Here is a 19,592-nt window from a genome sequence, read left to right as displayed (position 1 = left end):
TTCTATATGTGGAGCTCAGAAACAGACATCTGAATCATAGGTACTGAAGCTTGCATGAGTTTAGTCTCACGCAGACTGTCTTGGCAAGTCACATAGCCTCAATTGGAACATCTGTAAATATATCGAAATGGAATTTTAGGATAACAGCACTGAAGATAGGGATGTGCTGAGGTACTACATTAATAAAATTAACAAAAGTCAACACAAGTTAACAAAATGAATATAGTTAATGAATGATTAGTTTTAAATTAATAGCTTGAATATATCTCTAAATCTGATGTAGCCTAAAACATGATGATGTAGCTTAAAATGTACTATCTGAAATGTCAAGATTGTTATTTTCAGTTACTTTCTCTAACAAGAATGGTAGGATATAAGGATAATTAACAATATTTTTCAGTGTTGATGAAACTGGAAACCGAAAAATGGAGAAGTACACAAAATGGCAACTCAACTTTCATAAAATTTTTCCTTGAGTTTGAATTTGCTATAGTGTTGTAAAAAATAGTAAAAAGTGCTATGAAAAAGATAAAATACAAAAAGGAAAAGATCTTTCCTTGTCTTCAAAACTGACATTTTTTTCATTTATACCTATAAAGTCTATTTTTGTAGGTAAAAATCATATGAAAATGTCTCAGTTCTTTGAAGTTCCCTCAGTGCAAACTGTAAGAATTTAGGCTGTGACTTTGATAGGAGCTTCTCCAACCTTGTTAATTTTGATTTTTGGTTCTAATACTCTGATTCTGAACCGTCAGATTGACAAAAAAGTGATAGATTCAAGCTGCAAAATTAAGTCAGAATGTCATGTCCAAAGTAGTCATTTCATTAAATTAAAACAGAAGTTGGGGGGGGGGGGGAGTGCATGAATTATAGACACAAGTGTGACTTTACTGACTCAGTTTGGTTTGATTTTAGATCCTTCATATTTCCTTAAGCTTTTTGTAGTTTGATTTCCTTTCTATTGCCAAAAAAGAGATAAAAACAATCATCTTTCCACATAAATTCTTGTCCCAACTCTGTAATGTGAGATTTGTGTAATGTATCACATAAACTGATACTCAGAGTACCTTGTCCACAGATTATTAGCCTAAACCACTGACAATACCATTTTCTCTTGATCTTTCTACTTGAAAAATCTTTAATTTTCACTTTCATAGATCTGAACACGTATAGTATCTCCTGTACTAACAAACAGTATAGTTTGTTTTTTGTTGCAACACCTCCTAGTTCTGGGAGTACCTTAGCTACAACTTTCTCCTTATCACATGTGTGCACTGCTTTCATACCACCGCTTCCACAGGTAATAAACCCAAGTGCACAGGCTGGAAGGGTTTATTACCGACACATTCTGGCTGTATGTTCAGTCTGGCCAGTCGTGGGATAAGGATTAAGGGATGTGCTGGGGAGCACATCTAGTCCATAGTCTAGACATTGCCTAATCCTGCTGGATCTTTTACTTTAGGCATGTAGATGATGTTTTGGATCAGTCTCTAGATCTCTGCGTAGAGGATGCAGAGCCACAGAAGATGCTATTCTATTGTATTGGCTGGGACAGGGTTACCCAAGACAGTATTTCGGCTGTGTAGTGTGAACAGGTATCAGGCTGTGGTGAATTTCATATCTCTCAGAGATTCTGCAGTTGTAAAATGGTATTTCAGACACTGACTATGACTATATGACTACATGACTGGCTATGGACTATAAATCCCACAATATAAATCACTTGTGGGAAGTTTTAAAAGACATAGCTGGAAACAACAGGAATTCATTTGAGGTAATTGAATTAGTTCATTAATTTAAAAAAGAAAGACATGTGACCCATATTGATTTTTTTTCCTCTTTGAATATAATGGCTGCTGTTTGAATAAACAGAAGAAAATGTAAGCAGAAGGTTTTTGGAAACTAGAAGTGAGAGCACCACACAAGGACAGCAGCAATAAACAAGGTGCTGGTAACTTAAGTATAATGTAGGTACTTTTAGAATTTGCAGATACACTTGCACTCCTGAAAGTTTAGTAAGGTAGTCTCAACTCAGAGCCACAACTCTTCTGTTTTCAGTTAATCAGCACTAGTGAATCTACCCTGTTTTTAGTGCAACATACTTAATTAGATCTCACTGTTTGGGTCTGTGCTGCCTAGCTAGTAGGTGCATTTTGAGTTCTGGCCCCTGATTTTGAAATGTCTTGGAGCATATTGAAGCACTCTGAGCTTCCAAATTTCCAAAGGACACAGAGGTGCATGGGGATATGCTACAGTCAAAATGCACATTTATGGGCCTGGACTGGATTGTATTGCCTTGTGATACAAGGACAGCTACTGTATCATATCAGAATAAAGAATATTCACAATGCTTCTGCTCATTCTTCCAAAATTTAGATAGAAACTTTGTGTGCACTCAGTAATAAGAAGAGAAAATTAAATTTATGCAAATACTTTTGGATGTTATTTCATTCTGCAACTAGAATTGGAAGAAACATATCCATGCTTGTGCATGTATTCAAAATATAATGTGATCAGATCACTTGCTTTGAGTTAAGTTGATATGACAAGCTATCCTGATGGAAGTGGTCTGTAATCTGAATTACCGAGGACAGACAACTTAACTGATTTCTGTAATGCAAGGAGTTCTGTGACTAGCAGGCTGAATTTGAGTGACAGATCCCAGCTTCCTCCTGCTAAAAGATATTTTCTACATTGCAATTACTGATGTCATGAAAACTTAAGTAAGTTTAAAAATGCAGCTTCTGATGCTGGTTTGATAAGGATTGCACATTGTGCTGATTCATTCTAAAATGTTTTAAAAACCCTTGTCTTCTCCTCCTCCTTTCTTGTCAACTTCCTGTTTATTCCATTCGTGAGTTATACATTGTCTTTTCAGATGGGATTCACCTGACTCTAGCCATCTAGAAGTTAATCATCTAGTCTAAATGAGAGTCAATGGAGAATGACAGGAACTTCCTGAGGGTGATTTACCTTATCCTAAAATAGGTATCTTAGCCAGATACCTATTTTGATGAATTGCCCTCTGGAAGTGGGCCACCCATCTCTCTGTAGAGGGAATGCAGATATCTAGCTTGGACTAGATGCCCAACTACTACATGGGTAAAGGAAGGTGAATCCTGTCTTTAGAGTGGAAGATAATTGGGAAAGAAATTCATGGTCACAACTTTAGGTTTCCAGATATTCCAGTAGATAGTGTGGGATTTTCCAACATCCTCCCCCTCCCCCCCCAAAAAAAACAACGAAAATCCCAGAACCACACATACACACATTTTTTGGTTTCTACCAAAAATTTTCTGTTGACATCTTCCAGACCTATCTTGAGTATCTTGGAAGAGCTGGCCCTTTATGTCTAGGTGCCTAAATAGGGCATTGTGACCTTGGGGCTGCTTGAGACCTGTTGGAACTACTGGGAATTCCAGTTGTTAAACATTCAATGGTACTGCACAGTTCTTTTGTACCAGTGCTATAGTCAGAGCTCTCTTTATGACCGCCTACTTAGGTTTATGGGGTGCACACCTGAGTTTTTAGATTTATAATTATTTTTGTGTGAAAGCAAAACTAGAAATACTGTATTAAAATATTTGGCACTTCCAGTGGCTTCTTAGGAGAATAAAATTGATTTGCATTAAAAAAAAAAGATTTTTGGTCCAAGAATCCCTTCTTACTGTCCTTGTCCTACACACACACAGACTTAAAATTCATTTTGGTTGAAAAACAGAATTTTCAAGTAGAACATTGAATTTTTAAAAATTTTTTGGTAGTGAGCTTTCTGAACACGTGTTCATGTTCAGCTGCAATAGCCAAGCTGCTTTAAGCCATCATTGGCCAAACACTCTAACTTCACTAATTGTCTAGCAACATGGAACTTCTTTCTGGAAATGACATTCCCCACTGGCTATGTTTAGGCAGAACACAGCTACTTTTCACTGCCTCAGAGATGTGAAACAGAGAGAAATGAGGAATCAGTTTTCAAAATACAAACAATGTCTGCAAGAATTATGATGAAAAATTGTGGTTTATCTCTGATTAGTTGAAGAAGGTATGGTTTCTCCAGATTTATGAAGGTATGGGTTCTCCAGATTCTCTGCTGTTCTGCAGTAATGTTATAACTGATGTTTACTGATTATTCTTTCAGGGTTGCTTCCTTCTAGATTCTTGAAATAAGTTTTAGCAATTAACCCACTTAATAATTCTTCCCTAAAAGATAATGCTGATAGTGTGCATCAAAACATTTGCTTTGAAACAACTTTTTCTCATCCTCAAAAGTAACAAAAATATTGCTTAGTTACGTCTTCCTTATTTTGCGGAGAACATCATTTAATCCTTCCTTAAACGGAAACCTCTACTGGAGCGATAAACATACAGCTACTAAAGCCAAAAGTAGATAATAATAAACAGTTTGATCTCAGTAATTATGAACTAGTAAAAGCCACAAATATGTGCTTGTTTGCTACTAATTGCTTTTATGCAATCACAGGCTCTGAGTAGTGAGAATCTCATCCAACACTTCCTGGGACCTCTAAGCAGGGTTGGTTAGAGGGACAGCAGTCACCTCTCTGAAAGTGCTGGGGAGAACATAGGGGATGGGAATTCACTTTCAAAACACTTCTGTTCTAATGTACTGAACCTGAGAACTAGAGGTCTCATTACAGGACTTCATTAAGGGACTTGCACACAAAAACCAGCACTGCAGCAGATTTGAATATTACAGTTCCAGGTTTCTTACTCAGCTGTTTACCTTACCTCTAGGTGCCTTCCTGGCTAACTTCAAAGTTTCTAGGGCAGCTAAAATTCTGTTTTCTACAGGACTGTGAGTGTTCTTGGTTAAACTTTTCAGCATCAGCCTTCCTTCCAAACTTGAAGAGAATCCAGTAATCCAGTGGCATTCTCAGTGTGAATCCACTGAATGGACTAATCTTCTGTGTATCCTCACACATCCAAAGTAAATCAACAAGATGTGACTCTTCATAAAAGGTAGTGGCAACTACTTATCACTACAAATCACTTCTAACGCTATAGCTTAGGGGCTAGATCACTTCTCCAGGACTTGAGGATCTGGTTGGTCATCTCCTCAGTCTAACAAAGTTCAAAGGCACAGCTCTTGCTTCTGAAGTGATCAGCTTTACCATCAGGTTACAAGCACTTTTGGGTAGAGGGGACTCTCCAGCTTTTCTTCTGAAGACACTACAGCCAAGACTTCAGGAGAGAATAAGCAAGCAATACAGAGAAGCTAAGTCTGCCGCTTGGATATTGGGCTGCTCATTTGTAAGTGAGGCAGCCTGGGTTCTGAGCTTCACATTTTAAAGTCAACAGCCGTTAGGTAAAATAGAGAAAAAGTGCTGGGATCAAAATCCAGGACCTGGTCAGAACCATACTTATTAGTCTAAGGTCAGTGTACCACCCAAGCTTTTGTTCTCTTTTTTTCTTTCTGCACAATTCTATAGCTTCAACAGATGGGCTGGAGGACATTTCCCCACCACAGTTAGTTTTCTGTCTGGTGGCTGGTGTATTCTTCTGAGAGGAAATGTGCTTTGGAGAGCTCCTTCATGCATGTCCTAGCCATTTGATTATATAAAGATAGATGGAAGGAACTGAAGGTCCTTACATCAGAAGAGATTTCTGTGCCCTGGATCCCAAAGGATGGCAGGATGTCTCTGAAGCCCTGGTTCAGGCATTTAGAAATGTAGCAAAGCATCTAAGTTAGGTGCTACAGTCTAAAATCTGTAAGCAGCTAAGTCTTTTGCTGAATGTAATTCTTGAACCCTGATTCCAAAAACTGATCAGTGTGAGACAATATAAAGATGGAACCTCATGGGCTGTAGTGCGGCTCTGGCCATGTGGTCCATTTCAGGCTCAAGATCTTAGAGACCAAAATTAAAACTACAGTGTTTTTCTCTTGGAGTTTTTCCTTATGAATGACACCTTGTCTCAACACACTTTTAAAATATTTCTTTTCTCAATTAGAGTGGTAAAGTGCTTAAGGAAAGAAAGAATAATAATGAAAAAAGCTAGAATAACAATTTTAGATTGGAGAAAACATTTGACAAAGTCTGAATGTTATGAAAATAGACATCCAGCTTGACTGAAAACAAAATGAAGAGATGAAGCCAGGAGGTGAAAAAGCTCTGTGTTTGTCATCATGACTCTTCCACAAAGATCCTGAAAAAAGAAAATATTGAAAGCTACAGTTAACCAAGTTAAAGCTGAAGTTGCCTTCAGAGAGCAACACTGCTGTTTTCTATATGCAAGCATTGTGTGTTTTGGTTTGGGCTTTTTATAGAACTAAAAGTTACCAAGAATCTCACACTGTATTGCACAGATGAAATCCTGACAGCAAAACAATTCTTGAACCATAAATCTAAATTCATAGTATTGGACTATTCCTTGGCCTGTATTCTGTATTCATTCACTTGCTGAAGAATTACAATTGATTTAAATGGGATGTCTTGTCAACCATTCCCCCTGAGTCCAGAAAAAACTTATGCGTATAATGAGTAATGCATGTACTTGAATCCCGGAGTTGAACAAATAATCCTATATACCCTGCATATATTTTTTTTCTCAGAAACAGAAATACAATTAATACTTTTGAGTAGAATTTGGACTTTTAAGGTTGAAGTTGATTGCATCAATTTCTGGAATGGCATCATCCCAACTCTGAACAGCCAGTGGAGACTGACATTTTGAAGTAACACTGCTCAAAAGCACAGCAATAAAATAATCAAAGCTTTTGCCAGGTTAAAGGTTTATAAAAATGAATAGAGTGCAGCTGAGATATGAGTGGCTGGTTAATAGGTGAAAAATATGTTCTGTGAGAATACAATTTGCAAGTATTTGCTGTCATTTATCAAGTTCATGCTGAAAAATGTAAAATGATTTACCTTTTCTTACCCTGTAGTCTATTGAGAGAATTTTGCCTATTGTCACAAATACAGCATCTTATAGAGTCACTGGAGAATGTCATCTGTTCTCTTGCCAATAACCAGATTTGTTTGTGCTATATTGCCCATATAGACCCCCCTTCCCCCCTTCCCTTTCATGAATAGAAACATACAAGTACCATGAACAGCACGGGCTGAGACACAAACATGCACTGTCAGTAGATGGATTTTTATACTAAATAAGCCCTGACCTTAGCTTTCCTTTAGCTGTTGCTAAATGGCTGACCTCAGCCCTGCAGACCCTCCAATATTCATTTCCCAAAGTAGTTATAGCTCTTAGATGCCATGTTCATATACCAAAACAGCTGTCTCTACAAGAGTCACGCAAAGGTTAATCTAAATAAATTCAGGATGCTTTTGGATTTTGATTGAATGGCTAGAATTTGCTCTTAAACAAAGTTTCTTGTTTTGGCACCTGATTAAAACACTCTCAGGTGAAAACCTTCAAGAATCCCATAGCTTATACTTGATAAGATATAATTATTTTACAATTTCTCTCTTTCACATTAGTGTTCCTCCTGCATTTGCTGTGTCCAAAGGAGCAATCCAAATGCTGAGTTATGCAAAATAATTCCAGTGTAGGAATATGGGTAATATGCACAAGGTCAAAAAACAGGCAAGAGTAATCTGCAACAACTAAATTGCTTGATGTAACACTTTGGCTTGATAGTCTTTGAGAGGAGGCTTTACATAAGTCAAAGGTCTTTGGAGTAATATGCAAATCAAAATCCTACCACTCTACTAAATCCTTTTAATCCAGCCGTTAATCTCAATAATGACCTAGTTTTTGAAACTTTTACTGTGTTCAGTCACTAATCACATTACCTAGTTTGCCCTTTGCAAACTTTCAGAGCCAAAATATGTGCAGGTAAATGACACCCTGATAAAATGCAACTGAAACCCCACTGAACAAGTACATTTTTGTAGAAGAAAACCTCCTAGCACCCCGTGAAGTCTCATGTAGTCTCTCTCTTTACTGTAACACTATGAATTTTAGCAGACAGTAGAGTTTTGTCTAATACAAAGAAAAAAGAGCTGGATATTCTTACACTTAGCTGAGGGAATGATAGGAAACATCAAGGGAGGGATTCAGAAAAAAACCAAAATGTTCACCAGTGAAGAATCATCTGGACTTTTACTGAATAATATGTAGTGTGCATTTTACGATTAGTGACATACCTGTTTTTCTGTAAAAATAAATAATGAATAAAATCACTGGATTCATGTGAATTTCAAAATTGTAGAGACAAAAAATTATCAACCATGAAAACACATGCTTTTTCATTGATTCTCTTATGGAGACTCTTATGTGACACCTATGGAAGGGAAGAACTATTCTACCTTTACTGGAAGACACATTTCATTAATATGAGAATTCTTCAACAAAAGAAAGCACAGACAAGCTCAACCACAGCATGTGCAGTACTAAAATGCTCTCCACTACCACGCATAGGTGCATACTAAAGACTAAATTTCACTTAAAATGATTTGCTTGGCTAGTGCATAAGAGTTCTGCACTCTGTGTCAGAAGAAGCTTATCAGAAGAGTTTTACACAACAGGTGGTATTTCAATAGTATAAGGCCCTTTTCTGATCAATTTTGTTCTAATACAGGAAGGTAAAGATCATGCAAAAAAATGACATGAAGAAAATGTGGGACTGTTGTTTTGATCACGATTGGTTAGGTTTCAAAATGGGAATGTTTTCCACTGACCATGTGTACGTGAAGTGTACGTGAAAGACAGATATAAAAGGGGCAACAGAGAGAGAGTTCCAGTGAGTGATATTCATCTGACTACATGTAGATGTCTACAAGAAAGACATCTACATCTAAGCTAATCAGCCTAGGCTCCCTGTATAGCCAGACATTTTAGGGAGTGATTCATCTCATCTTAATATAGACATATAAAATAGGTCAGATGGGCCTGAGATGCAATCATTTTCACTTCCTGATTGACATAAAACATACAGAAATGAGACTGGCTGTCATACACTTTCTGTATAATTCCACTGATGAGATAATTATATACCTATCTGATTATCAAATATCCGATTGTCAAAAATGTTTAGGACATTTTCAGATAAACTGGTAGAGCAAGGTTTTTGTTTATTATTTAATTTAATTTAATTTTACTTTACTTTTGAAAGAAATTTAAGTTTAAACCAATCACATATTAAAAAAAAAAAAACTTTTCTATCTCAGATTTTTCATAGCCACCCTGTGTTAGAAAGTTAAAACATTTTTGAAGTTAAATAATAGTGTTTTTAGCTGTTATGGCTCAGAGATAATACTGGAAAGTTTAAAAAAAAGAGCTGCAGCCCCATGAAGTGGGTATAAAAAAAACAGAGTAATGTATGCATTCTATCCATAAGGAGTCACAAAGGCTAAAAGCATTTGTTTATTCTATGAGGCCTAAAAGACTATGGCAAGTACAATGTATGCTCTAATAACTAGACACAACAACTCTGAATTGAGTGTATCATTACTGGGAAATTAGTATTTTTATGAAAGCAGAAAATAATAACAGTAAAATAAATGAATGTTCACAATGGTGTTGATCTGAACAATAGTTTTCTTAAGGAAGGAAGTCAAAAGTCCTCTATAGAGAAGTAATGTGGGTCTATGAAAATTATGCTAAAAGGCCTTCAGATGTAATAGAGTGATAACCTTAGTCTAGGTTTTTTTGAAGCACCCCATAGAAATCTATACAAGTGATATAATTCCCCATTAAATTGCATAGGCTGGTGCAAAACCTTTTGAAAGGTTAGCATTTTCTATGTTCTCTAGGACTTTCCTCTAAAGAGTGTTTGCTTCAGCTCATAAATTCCCTTTTTGTTTTTATGTCTTCATAGCCTTTATTTCTTCAAAATAGTTGTCTGTATGTAATACAATTACATTTAAATAAGTTTCTGCATTTAATCACTTGAATGACTTGTTATCAAGTTTTTTATATCCTTGCATTACCTTTCATTTTAGGACTTACACTGGTTTTAAGAACCGTTAGTCTGTTGCACAAGTCTGTTGTGCAATTCAGGTGGACAAAAATATTTAATGAGCATGCAGAATTCACTGAAGTTACTTAGGTGATGATCTTTCTAATTGTTCAGAGAAGCTAGTTTACCTGTTTTTTTAGATATTATAATTTCTTTACCATGGTGCTTGAGTTACAATTAGGCCAACCACTGTTCTTGAATATATGTGAAATAGCACAGAATCACAGAGTGGTTGAGGTTGCAAGGGACAGTTGGAGATCGGCTGTTCCAACCCTTCTGCCCAGAGCAGGGTCAGCTACTGCAGTTTGCTCAGGGCTATGTCTAGTCAGGTTTTGAATACCTCCAAGGATGGAGAGTCCACAACTTCTCTGGGCAACCTGTTCTGGTGTTTGACCACTCTCACAGTGAAAAAGCTTTCTTCTTGCCTTTAAGTGGAATTTCCTGTATTTCAGTTTGGGCCTATTGCCCTTTGTCCTCTCACTGGGCACCACTGAGAAAGTCTGTATTCACCTTCTTCACACCCTCACATCAGGTATTTATACACATTGATAAGATCCCCCTGAACCTTGTCTTCTCCAGGCTGAACAGTCACAGCTCTCTCAGCCTCTTACTGTATGTCAGATGCTCCAGTTCCTTAATCATCTTTGTGGCACTTTACTGAACCCACTCCATTATATCCATGTCTCATGTACGGGGGAGCTGAGAACTGGACACAGCACTCCAGCTGTGGCCTCATGCACTAGTGCTGAGTTGAGGCGAAGGACCACCTCCCTCGACTTCCTGGCAATGCTCCTCCTAATGCAGCCCAGGATGCTGTTGGCCCTCTTTGCCCAGGGCAGGGAGTGTATTGCTGGCTCATGGTCAACTCGTCCACCTGGCCCCCAGGGCCTTCTCGGCAGAGCTGCTTCCCAGCTGGTTGGCTCCTCACCTGTACTGGTTCATGGGGTTATTCCTCCCCGTGTGCAGGACTTTGCATTTCCCTTTGTTAAACTTCAAGGGATTCCTGTTTGCCCATTTCTTCAGCCTGTCAAGGTCCCTCTGAATGGCAGCATAACCATCTGGTGTATCAACCACTCCCATCAGTTTTGTATTTGCAAACTTGCTGAGGGTGTACTCAGTCCCATTGCCTACATCATTAATGAAGATATTGGCACCAATATTGACCCCTGGGGTACATCACTAGTGACTGGCCTCCAGCTGGAATTTGTGCTGCTGATCACAACACTTTGAGCCTGGGAATTCAGCCAGTCCAACTCATCATTTACTTATCTAGCCTGTATTTCAGCAGTTTGTCAATGGCGATAAATCTCTTGGTAATTCAAGCTAAACAGTATCAACTACTCTCCCCTCCCATTCACCTGAAGAGAAGATGCGTTTGTACTCACATATATAGACATATTTTTATGAGCAGAGCATATGCAGTATCTTATAATTAGCATGAAAATATCCTTTCTACTGAATTTATATAGCTAGGTGAATCTAACTTGATCCTGAAAGGGTCTGTGTATTTTATCAGAGGCAATGTGGATTTTTACCACCGCTCATACAAATTTTCCATAACATTTTAATATAAATCATATGCCTTTGACCATTTGAAGTAAGTTAGTAAATACAATTTTCATGCGGTGTAATGTAGGACAGCACAATGCTAGCATACGAAAATTACATCAAGGTAGCATTTCAGTCAGCATAATGATGAACACAAAAGGGAAAACAGCTTATTGGTGTTTTTAAGGATGCATTTGCCAGTTGTAGTGACTCGTCTTTGAGGAATTCTGTGAGAATTCACCGATATTGTTCAGTTACCTTTCCTATTCAAAAAATGCAAGCGACTTCTGAGGCAAAAGGAATGTCTTTTACCAGTCATTTTCAAGATCTTTTCTTGATGGGCATGGAAAAAAGATAACATTTTTTTATTTCTGCATCAGTGGCAACTAGAATCTCTGTGGAATCAAGATAGAAATCATTTCAAAAAATAAAGGACTACAGCCATATGTAAACATAGAAATTGGAATGGGAGTTAGTAAAAAATTTTGAAAAACTATTAATTCCATGGGGTTTGTTTCATTTTTTGATGCATTTGTGGAAGGAGGAAGGATAGGATAGGAAAAAGATTGTAGCAGTATCCATATATATGTTGCCTAGTTCAACAAATATGCTTAATTTTATGCATACAAGTATTCCTAGTAAAGGCAATGACCACGTACACCTGTATGTTCAGGATCAATACTACCATGAAAAGAGGAAAATTTGGGATGAGAAGTGAAGTCAGGGGAAATGAACAGCTCAATTTACATCTAGATTGTGTTGGTCCCCACACTTGGATGGACATCCCAGATGGGGGCCTTTATAGTGTCTGTCTTCTGACTCCCCACTGAGATAAGAGACAGGTATGCAGTAGCTACCTCCTACCCCCTTGATTCCCACACAAAAGCAGCTGTCTTCAGATGGGGGTTGTAATGTGCTTCAGAAGAAAACACACAACAAAAAGCCAGTCTTTTGACTTTTTGTCATAGGTCATTTCAAGGCTTTTGACATGAATTCATAAAGAAAGTGCATCTGCACTACTCAGTATGATTCTGAGGATGCAAAACATAATGAAACACTACAGGCAACTGACTGCAATTATTTTAATTTGGTGATCTTGTGATGATAATTTTTAATTTCAAAAGAACAAAAATCCTATACCATTCCCAGAGATTTTAAAAGTAGCAGCTTTATCTTCTTAACTGGGAAAAAAATAATCTCTCTGTTAATATTTTATTTACATTTCAAGACCTCTGTATAGGAATGTTTTGGGTGGGGTGTTTTTTTTTTTTTTTTTTTTGGTATGAGCATTTTAACTTTTTTTCCTCTGTAGATCAGTTTTTCTGCTTCTGATTCTTCCTGCATGGTTGTTTCAGTAGACTCTTGGCCCCATTGTTTCTGTACATCTGCACCAAGGTCCATCCATTCTCTTGGCTTTGATTGTAAATGTGGATGTTGATGTGCCTTTTTTGATAATTCCTGTTTCTTGTTCTCAGTATGTATAATTCCCATGTTTTCTTTCAGTATGGTCTGGATTCAGCTCTCCAGTGTTCAAACAACCAAAGTACCCAAGCTAATAGCATAAATTATCATAGAAAGATTTAGGTTGGATTTAAGTTGGAGATCATCTAGTCCAACCTCTAGTCCAATCAGATGTTCAAAACAATGTTAACTTCAAAGCTAGGTTAAGTTGCCCATGGCCTCATCCACAGCCTCTCTGAGCAACCTGTTCCAGTGCTTAATCTCTCTCATTGTGAAGAGGGTTTTTTCCTTAATCCAAATGGAACTTCCTTTCTTGTGACTGATGACTGTTGCCTCTTGTGTGTTCCCCAAATTAACAATGGAGGAATATAAGCAGCTCTAGAAGGTATTTTAGCATGTGTGAGTTTGAGTTATCTTCTTGTACTTCCTATCTTTCTCCACTGCCATGCAAGGAGAATCAGGTGACTATTCTTCCAAGGTTGGCATTTCACTTCACTACATGAATCTGGGCCTTCGACTTCGCTACTGATTTTTTCTCAGAAAGAGAAACAAATGAACTACGTGTAGGAATTCTGTCACTCATTAAAATACTATACTGCTGACTCTCTGATGCGCATTTTCCAGGCTTTATAAAATTAAATTTCTACATTCATTTGTTCCTGTCTTAAAATGTTTGTACTCTGTGGATAACCCCTTTAAAATAACACTATAATACAAAAATTTGTTCTGGTAAATAACAAAATATGCTGCTGTTGAATCTATATGGCATACTACAGTGTGCCACATCTGCATTCCTATCATGAGAATTCACCAAAGACAATTGCCTTCCCATGCATCATTTGTGAATTCTAGACTGACAACAAGGCACCTTAAAGTGAAGCTGAACGTTGCCATGAGTAAGTCTTTTTGTGGATCAAGCCCAAAAGTCATGGCCAGTTTCCCCCAATGTGGCATTTTCTAAATCAGCACAGCTACATTTTTATCAGTAATCATGGAGCTATTGGTTTTCCTACTAATGTATCACTGGAGCAAAGACCTGAAAGAGACCTCAGGGTCACTCAGCCTTCCCCAACACACACACACCTTCTCTCAAAAGAGGCTCAGCTATGTTTGTGTCAATTTTGTAGGACACCAGAGAAACAGAACAGTTTTGGTCTTCTTACTAACATCCATTCAAACAATGGCGGCAAAATTTCCCCTACAGTGCAGTAGATTGTGTCTCCACATCGCTATTTGTGAATGGAAATGTTTCTGGCATAAAAAGAAACGTCTGGTTAACAGAGCAGGAGTCAGTCTGCTGCTAATCGATACACAAGGCCTAGCGCTGTGTGATTCTAATAGAATCTACAGGAACAAGAAATCTGTGCTGGCTCATAATTCAGACAGATATGATTCAGACATAGAAAGAAAAGAAATGGGGGAAGAAGGAATCAATATTGGGAAATTTCATCTATAGCTGCCATCTGCAAGCTCTGAAGACTGAGCTTTCCGTAACCTGAAGCATTAATCTTGATGATGTGCAGAGGTTGGGGAAGATGAAAAAGGTTCACTAGGTAACAGAATGAAACCTCTTAACAATTTTATCAAGCACTGCTTTCACTGTCACTCACATAGAAATTGAAAGGACAAACATAAAGGTGTACAGCCTTTCATATATACAGCCTTTAAAGTGTTCTTATATTGTTCAGGAAAGTTATTTTCCTTGGTCAGCAAAATAAAAGCTGAGGGAAACCAAAAGGAAAAAGCAATTATCAGGAACATCCTTTTGAAAGTCTAGTCTGAAGATATTGGTTATTCCACCACTGTCAGGAAAACACACACAGCTGTTTATTTATAAAGCTTTTTTCTATGAACACATACTTTGCACGTGCCAACAAAGTAGTATGTGCTTGTGCTTATCAGAATTCAGCATAGAATGAGCCTTAATAAGCGAGCTATCTAGACAAAGATTGGGGACAGCCACTGTGGTTTAAAAGAGAGACAAGATCAATATATTAAAAATATCCAACTATAATTGAAAGTGGGAAGGGGCAGCAGAGCAAAGGTTGTGATCATCTAAAACTCTTTCTATGGTGAAAGTCAAAAGGTGAAAGGAAAAGAGAAAACAGAATAATCATGACAAAGTTTGGTTTTGTTTGAATGCTTATTATAATTCCATTTCTTCCCGTTTATAACCTGATCAAATAAATCCCACTGGAAGTTAGCCAAGGGACAGAGCTTAAGCAAATGAAAATAAATCAATAGATGGTTTTCCTGGCATTCAAAGGTTGAATGTTTGTGGGGCAAAGTATTTAGCCTGTAAAGAAGGAGAAATGTAACAAAAGAGAAGGCCGAACTATTTGAACAGCTCTGAGGCTGCAAATCCATCCTCTGTTGTCTTCAAAGTCCATCATTATCACCAGACATTAGCTCACACAATGCAAACAAGCAAGGGCATAGTTCATTAGGAGTTCTCAATCAAATATTTTCTTGGGAATTAAATAAATATTTTAGCATTGTTATCCATAGGTGAAGGAGGTGTTCCATTACTCAGTTGCATCAAATGTTCTGCAGAAGTTATAAAGTCGTTGCAAACATTGAGTTTGTGCCATAATGTTCTGGCTGGAGTATAAACTGGTCCTCTAGTTTGTGCAGGCAGCATAGACCTGTAGCCCTAACCCTGTTGTGGTCTGTGGGATCATTTCCTATTTGTAAGTGCCCATTAGTGAGTAAGCAAGCAACAGTAAGTTGTGCTCCCCAGAGGAAGGCTTAAATTACTTCCTCAGCTAAACTTTTTACTATCAAAAATTAAAGTCTAGACTGGTAAGACCTCTAGGGTTTGTTTAGCCCCAAAATTCATGTTAATCACAGAAATCATTGTAGAAATACCAAAATTTTGATATTTCTACATTGGAGCTGGAACATTAGAGCTGGATGATAAACATCTGTTCTGCCACTGGAAAATATCCTTATCCCTGAAGAGTTAGATGTTGCACTGTATGAAGAAAGCCTTTTTCAAAGGTAACTTAAAACATGTGACAGACACCATACAAGCTCACACAAAGCTATGTAGGCTTAGTGTCCAAAAGAAGTTTGTGTGAGAAGCTGGGTTGACTTCTTGTCCCAGAAGGGATGGAGATGCAAAAGGAGATTTGGGATGAGATTCATTTCATCTAACTTCAGACATCTATGTTGTAGATGTCATACAACGGCATGAAAGAAGTAGACCTTTTATGGCATGATTCATCTGATGTGTTTTTGGACGTCTGCTTTAGGATGAGAAAAATTTCCCTCTAATAATGCCTATTTCTTGCTGGGAAACTTGGTGAATAGCTTATATGGCAACAGCATTGTAGGTATCTACACTTGGTCAGATGAATCTTCAGCCTCGTTGCATTCTCTTCCCCTTGCTTGTCTTGCATAGACAAGCTGAGGCAAATACAATCTGCTGTTAAGGTTGGTTTCCAGATTTGTCTTTGGAAAGTCACTCTTTGTTTACAGAAGGCTTTCACCCAATATGTATTGCTAAAAAAAAAATAAAAAAATTGCATAGATCAAATGTTTGTAATCGTTTCTCGAGCAGCAAATCATATAGTGGATATTACATTGCTACTTTCTCCCCTTCTTGTGCCCCTACAACAGGCTGCCTCTCTTTGCCAGACCTACAGTAGGAGGCTTTGCCTGCACAGCAATGTCAGCTTGGAATTTAAAAACTTCATGCACCTTTCCTAACTTCTCTGAGCTATCAAGTCACTAGTGTCTCTGACCTGCTAGCCTATTGGGGACAAGCTTATCCACCATAACACAAAATTCTTTCCTTTCTTGCAGTGACTTAATTCACACAGACAAGGGAATAAAACATGAATTAACTAAGACAGTGAAGTCCAACAGTGATAGCAAAACAATCCTTCCTCATGTCCTCATTTCCCAAGCAGGTAAGATTCTATTATTGTTTGTCCTGTAGTAGTACTGTGGGGGCCTTATTGAGACTGAAACAGTAGATTGATAGGGATATAATAAATCTTTAAAAGAAAAACTGTATCTATGTGAATATATAGGCTATGGTGGAACTCTTCTAACAGTATCTTTTCCTACACCCAAAGAGGAAAACCTCCACATGGTTACTTAAAATGCTTCTGGTATTTGATTATGTGCAGCATATAAGAAAAACAAAATCAATTAAAAATGGGCATTAATAAGTATGTAAAAAAAGAGTTAAATTATTATTATACTGAGGCAATCATATCTATAGCCTAAAATCATTTGTGAATAGATATTGCCCTGTTTCATTCTGGGTATTTTTTTTAATCTATCCACAAGTATAAGGAGGCATGAAATTTAAAATCAAGCTGGATTAAAAATGCCTACTTTGTGTAGAATGTATTATAAATGTGGTCATATGTCTCACTTTAAGCATATCAATAGAAAAGCCTATCCACATGAATGTAATTAAACACCTGGTTAAACTGTAAATCCCTCAAGGACAGAACAGAACAGCAACCATGCATCAGCGCGATTCTGGGCCTGACAATAATACAGTGAGAGACAGAGAAATGTTTCCAATCATAGGTTTATTCAACAGAAAAAAAAAACAGTTTCGTGGCATCTAAAATAATTTATGATTTTGGTCTTGATCTGACAGAAGAAAAAAAAAATTAATTTTGTAAATAAACCAGTAGATTCATTCAGATATTCTGTACATAAAATGTTTCAGTTTTTTAGTTTAAGACAAACCCCAAAATCAAATTTTAGCAAAATATGACTTTTCACTTTCTATCAAACTTTTTCTTGATTTTTTTCTGTTTTCCAGTTTCATCATCAAAACGATGAGTAGTTCTCACAGCTGGGATCCTGTGCTGCCATGTGCTGTCACAAACATGTTTCTCTGAAAGTTTTAAAACAACACTTCAGGCTTGCTTATCCACTCTCACGCTAAATTCCAATATGTAGGGGAAGAAAGGTATTAAATACAGAACAAAATTACCAGTGCTATAAAGTACTCTTTCTCACTGTGCCAATGTTTTCTTTGACCTTTCTGATGGTGTTATGATGTCACTGCTCTGCAGCTTTGGCCTATTTTCTGCCTAGCCTACACTGGGCTAGATTTGATGGAAATAAACATCTTACATAACAGTCCGGCTGTGCACTCAGCTTTTTTCTTGTCTATTTTTTTTGACTTTTCTTTTCTAAGGGAGATTTTCCCAGCATGAATTCCGCACATACAATTAACATTTGCCAAATTTCATCTTTAAAATCTGTTAGGGTTTGTAAGAAGATTAAGAGACAGAGCCGATGTGCTTCATCACCCTTCCCCTGTAATCACACGGCTTTGTACTAGGAGAGAGAGTAAGAAGCAGGTTAAAACTGCAATAATTCCCTTGAAAGGAGAACTAAAATAGAAGACTGTGAATGTGAGACTTTGTACTACTGGGATTGTTTAAACCAAACCCTTTCAGGAAAGAACAAAGATCAGATACAGACGGCACTCACAGACATAAGAAATACCCTGATTTGATAGCTTTGCTGTTACATTAATAGCAAAGACAAGGATGAACAGTTTTATACAGTAGATTCTTGAATACTTTGTTTTCTTGTTTCATGTGTTTGTTTTGACTGATTACATACTATGTATCTTATGGACAAGGACTGGATAGGCAAGCTTCCTAAAAAACACAGGAGAAAATATATGCACAGAAATATTTTTAACAAAAATGAACGCATGAATATATGCATAGTAAATTGGCATTATCTAAGTTAAATACGTGCTAGATTTTAAAACTGGTAAAATTTGAAGAGAAATTTTTCCAAAGCTGTCAGAATTATTTACTTTTCCAACTAAAATGACAGGTTATACTGTCAACCTTTGCTTTCAAAATCACTGAATGGTTTAAAAATAATGACATTCAAAAAACAATATTCTGGTGTCCCTGCACTTTGTCTTCTGTTTTTCCAGCCCTATGATTTTAAGTTGCCATGTTTACTCCAAATCACGGAGGCAGGGTGAAAAGCTTAATTAGAAGAAAATGAGAAAGGAAGCTGAAATTTATCATAGTCATCCAGCACTTAGGCCAGGTTTTTCAAAAAAACACTGTATTTCATGTGACTTGCAATAGAAAAAGATCAGAGGTCGCTCACACTGTCCTGATCTCTACTTGAGACTCATTAGTGGAGCCACTCTTCTCCCTGTAAACTTGGTATTACTACTGAAGGAAGCTTCTCTAAGAGGTGTTCTGTCGCGCGTCCTTGCTAATACACATTTCACTAGTGTATCTGCCACTTTCTGTCTTGTAGTTATCTGCTAGAGCCCTATACAGTGCATTAAATAGAAAATCCCAATTCATGCCATCAACTATAGTCATAAAAGAAATGAAGAATCGTGTTGATAACTTTAAAACTTAAGTAGTCAATCAGCCTTTTTGCACAGTAAGTTCTGTTTAAAAAAACGAGTAAGTAGTGGTAAAACAAAAGTAGACATTTGTACACTAGATTTCCTAATTTCCTGAATTCCTAAACCTAGCTAAGCTACACAGAAGAAAAAAGTACATCATACATTTTAAAAATCAAGTTTCCTCAGCTCTTTCCTATTTAACCTGGCACCCTATCTTGCTTTGTTTAAAGATCCTTTTGACTGTTGAAGCTGCATATTCAGTCATATTTGTCAGGCTTC

General features: G+C 37.2%; 1 long non-coding RNA gene across 1 annotated transcript in view; it reads left to right on the top strand.

Moving 5' to 3' along the window:
* The window catches only part of LOC106488494 (uncharacterized), a 46,544-nt gene extending 28,587 nt beyond the window's left edge, over positions 1-17,957 (top strand). Inside the window, exons 3-4 of the long non-coding RNA XR_001293197.2 lie at positions 16,754-16,860; positions 17,736-17,957. This is a non-coding gene — a long non-coding RNA (uncharacterized lncRNA). The remainder of the gene's footprint in view (positions 1-16,753; positions 16,861-17,735) is intronic.
* Positions 17,958-19,592: the final 1,635 nt, after the last annotated feature.

This window comes from Apteryx mantelli, chromosome 1 (genome assembly GCF_036417845.1).
Source record: "Apteryx mantelli isolate bAptMan1 chromosome 1, bAptMan1.hap1, whole genome shotgun sequence".
Lineage (NCBI taxonomy): Eukaryota > Metazoa > Chordata > Aves > Apterygiformes > Apterygidae > Apteryx > Apteryx mantelli.
The sequence above is the reverse complement of the archived record's forward strand: the minus strand, read 5'-3'. Positions and strand labels throughout refer to the sequence as shown.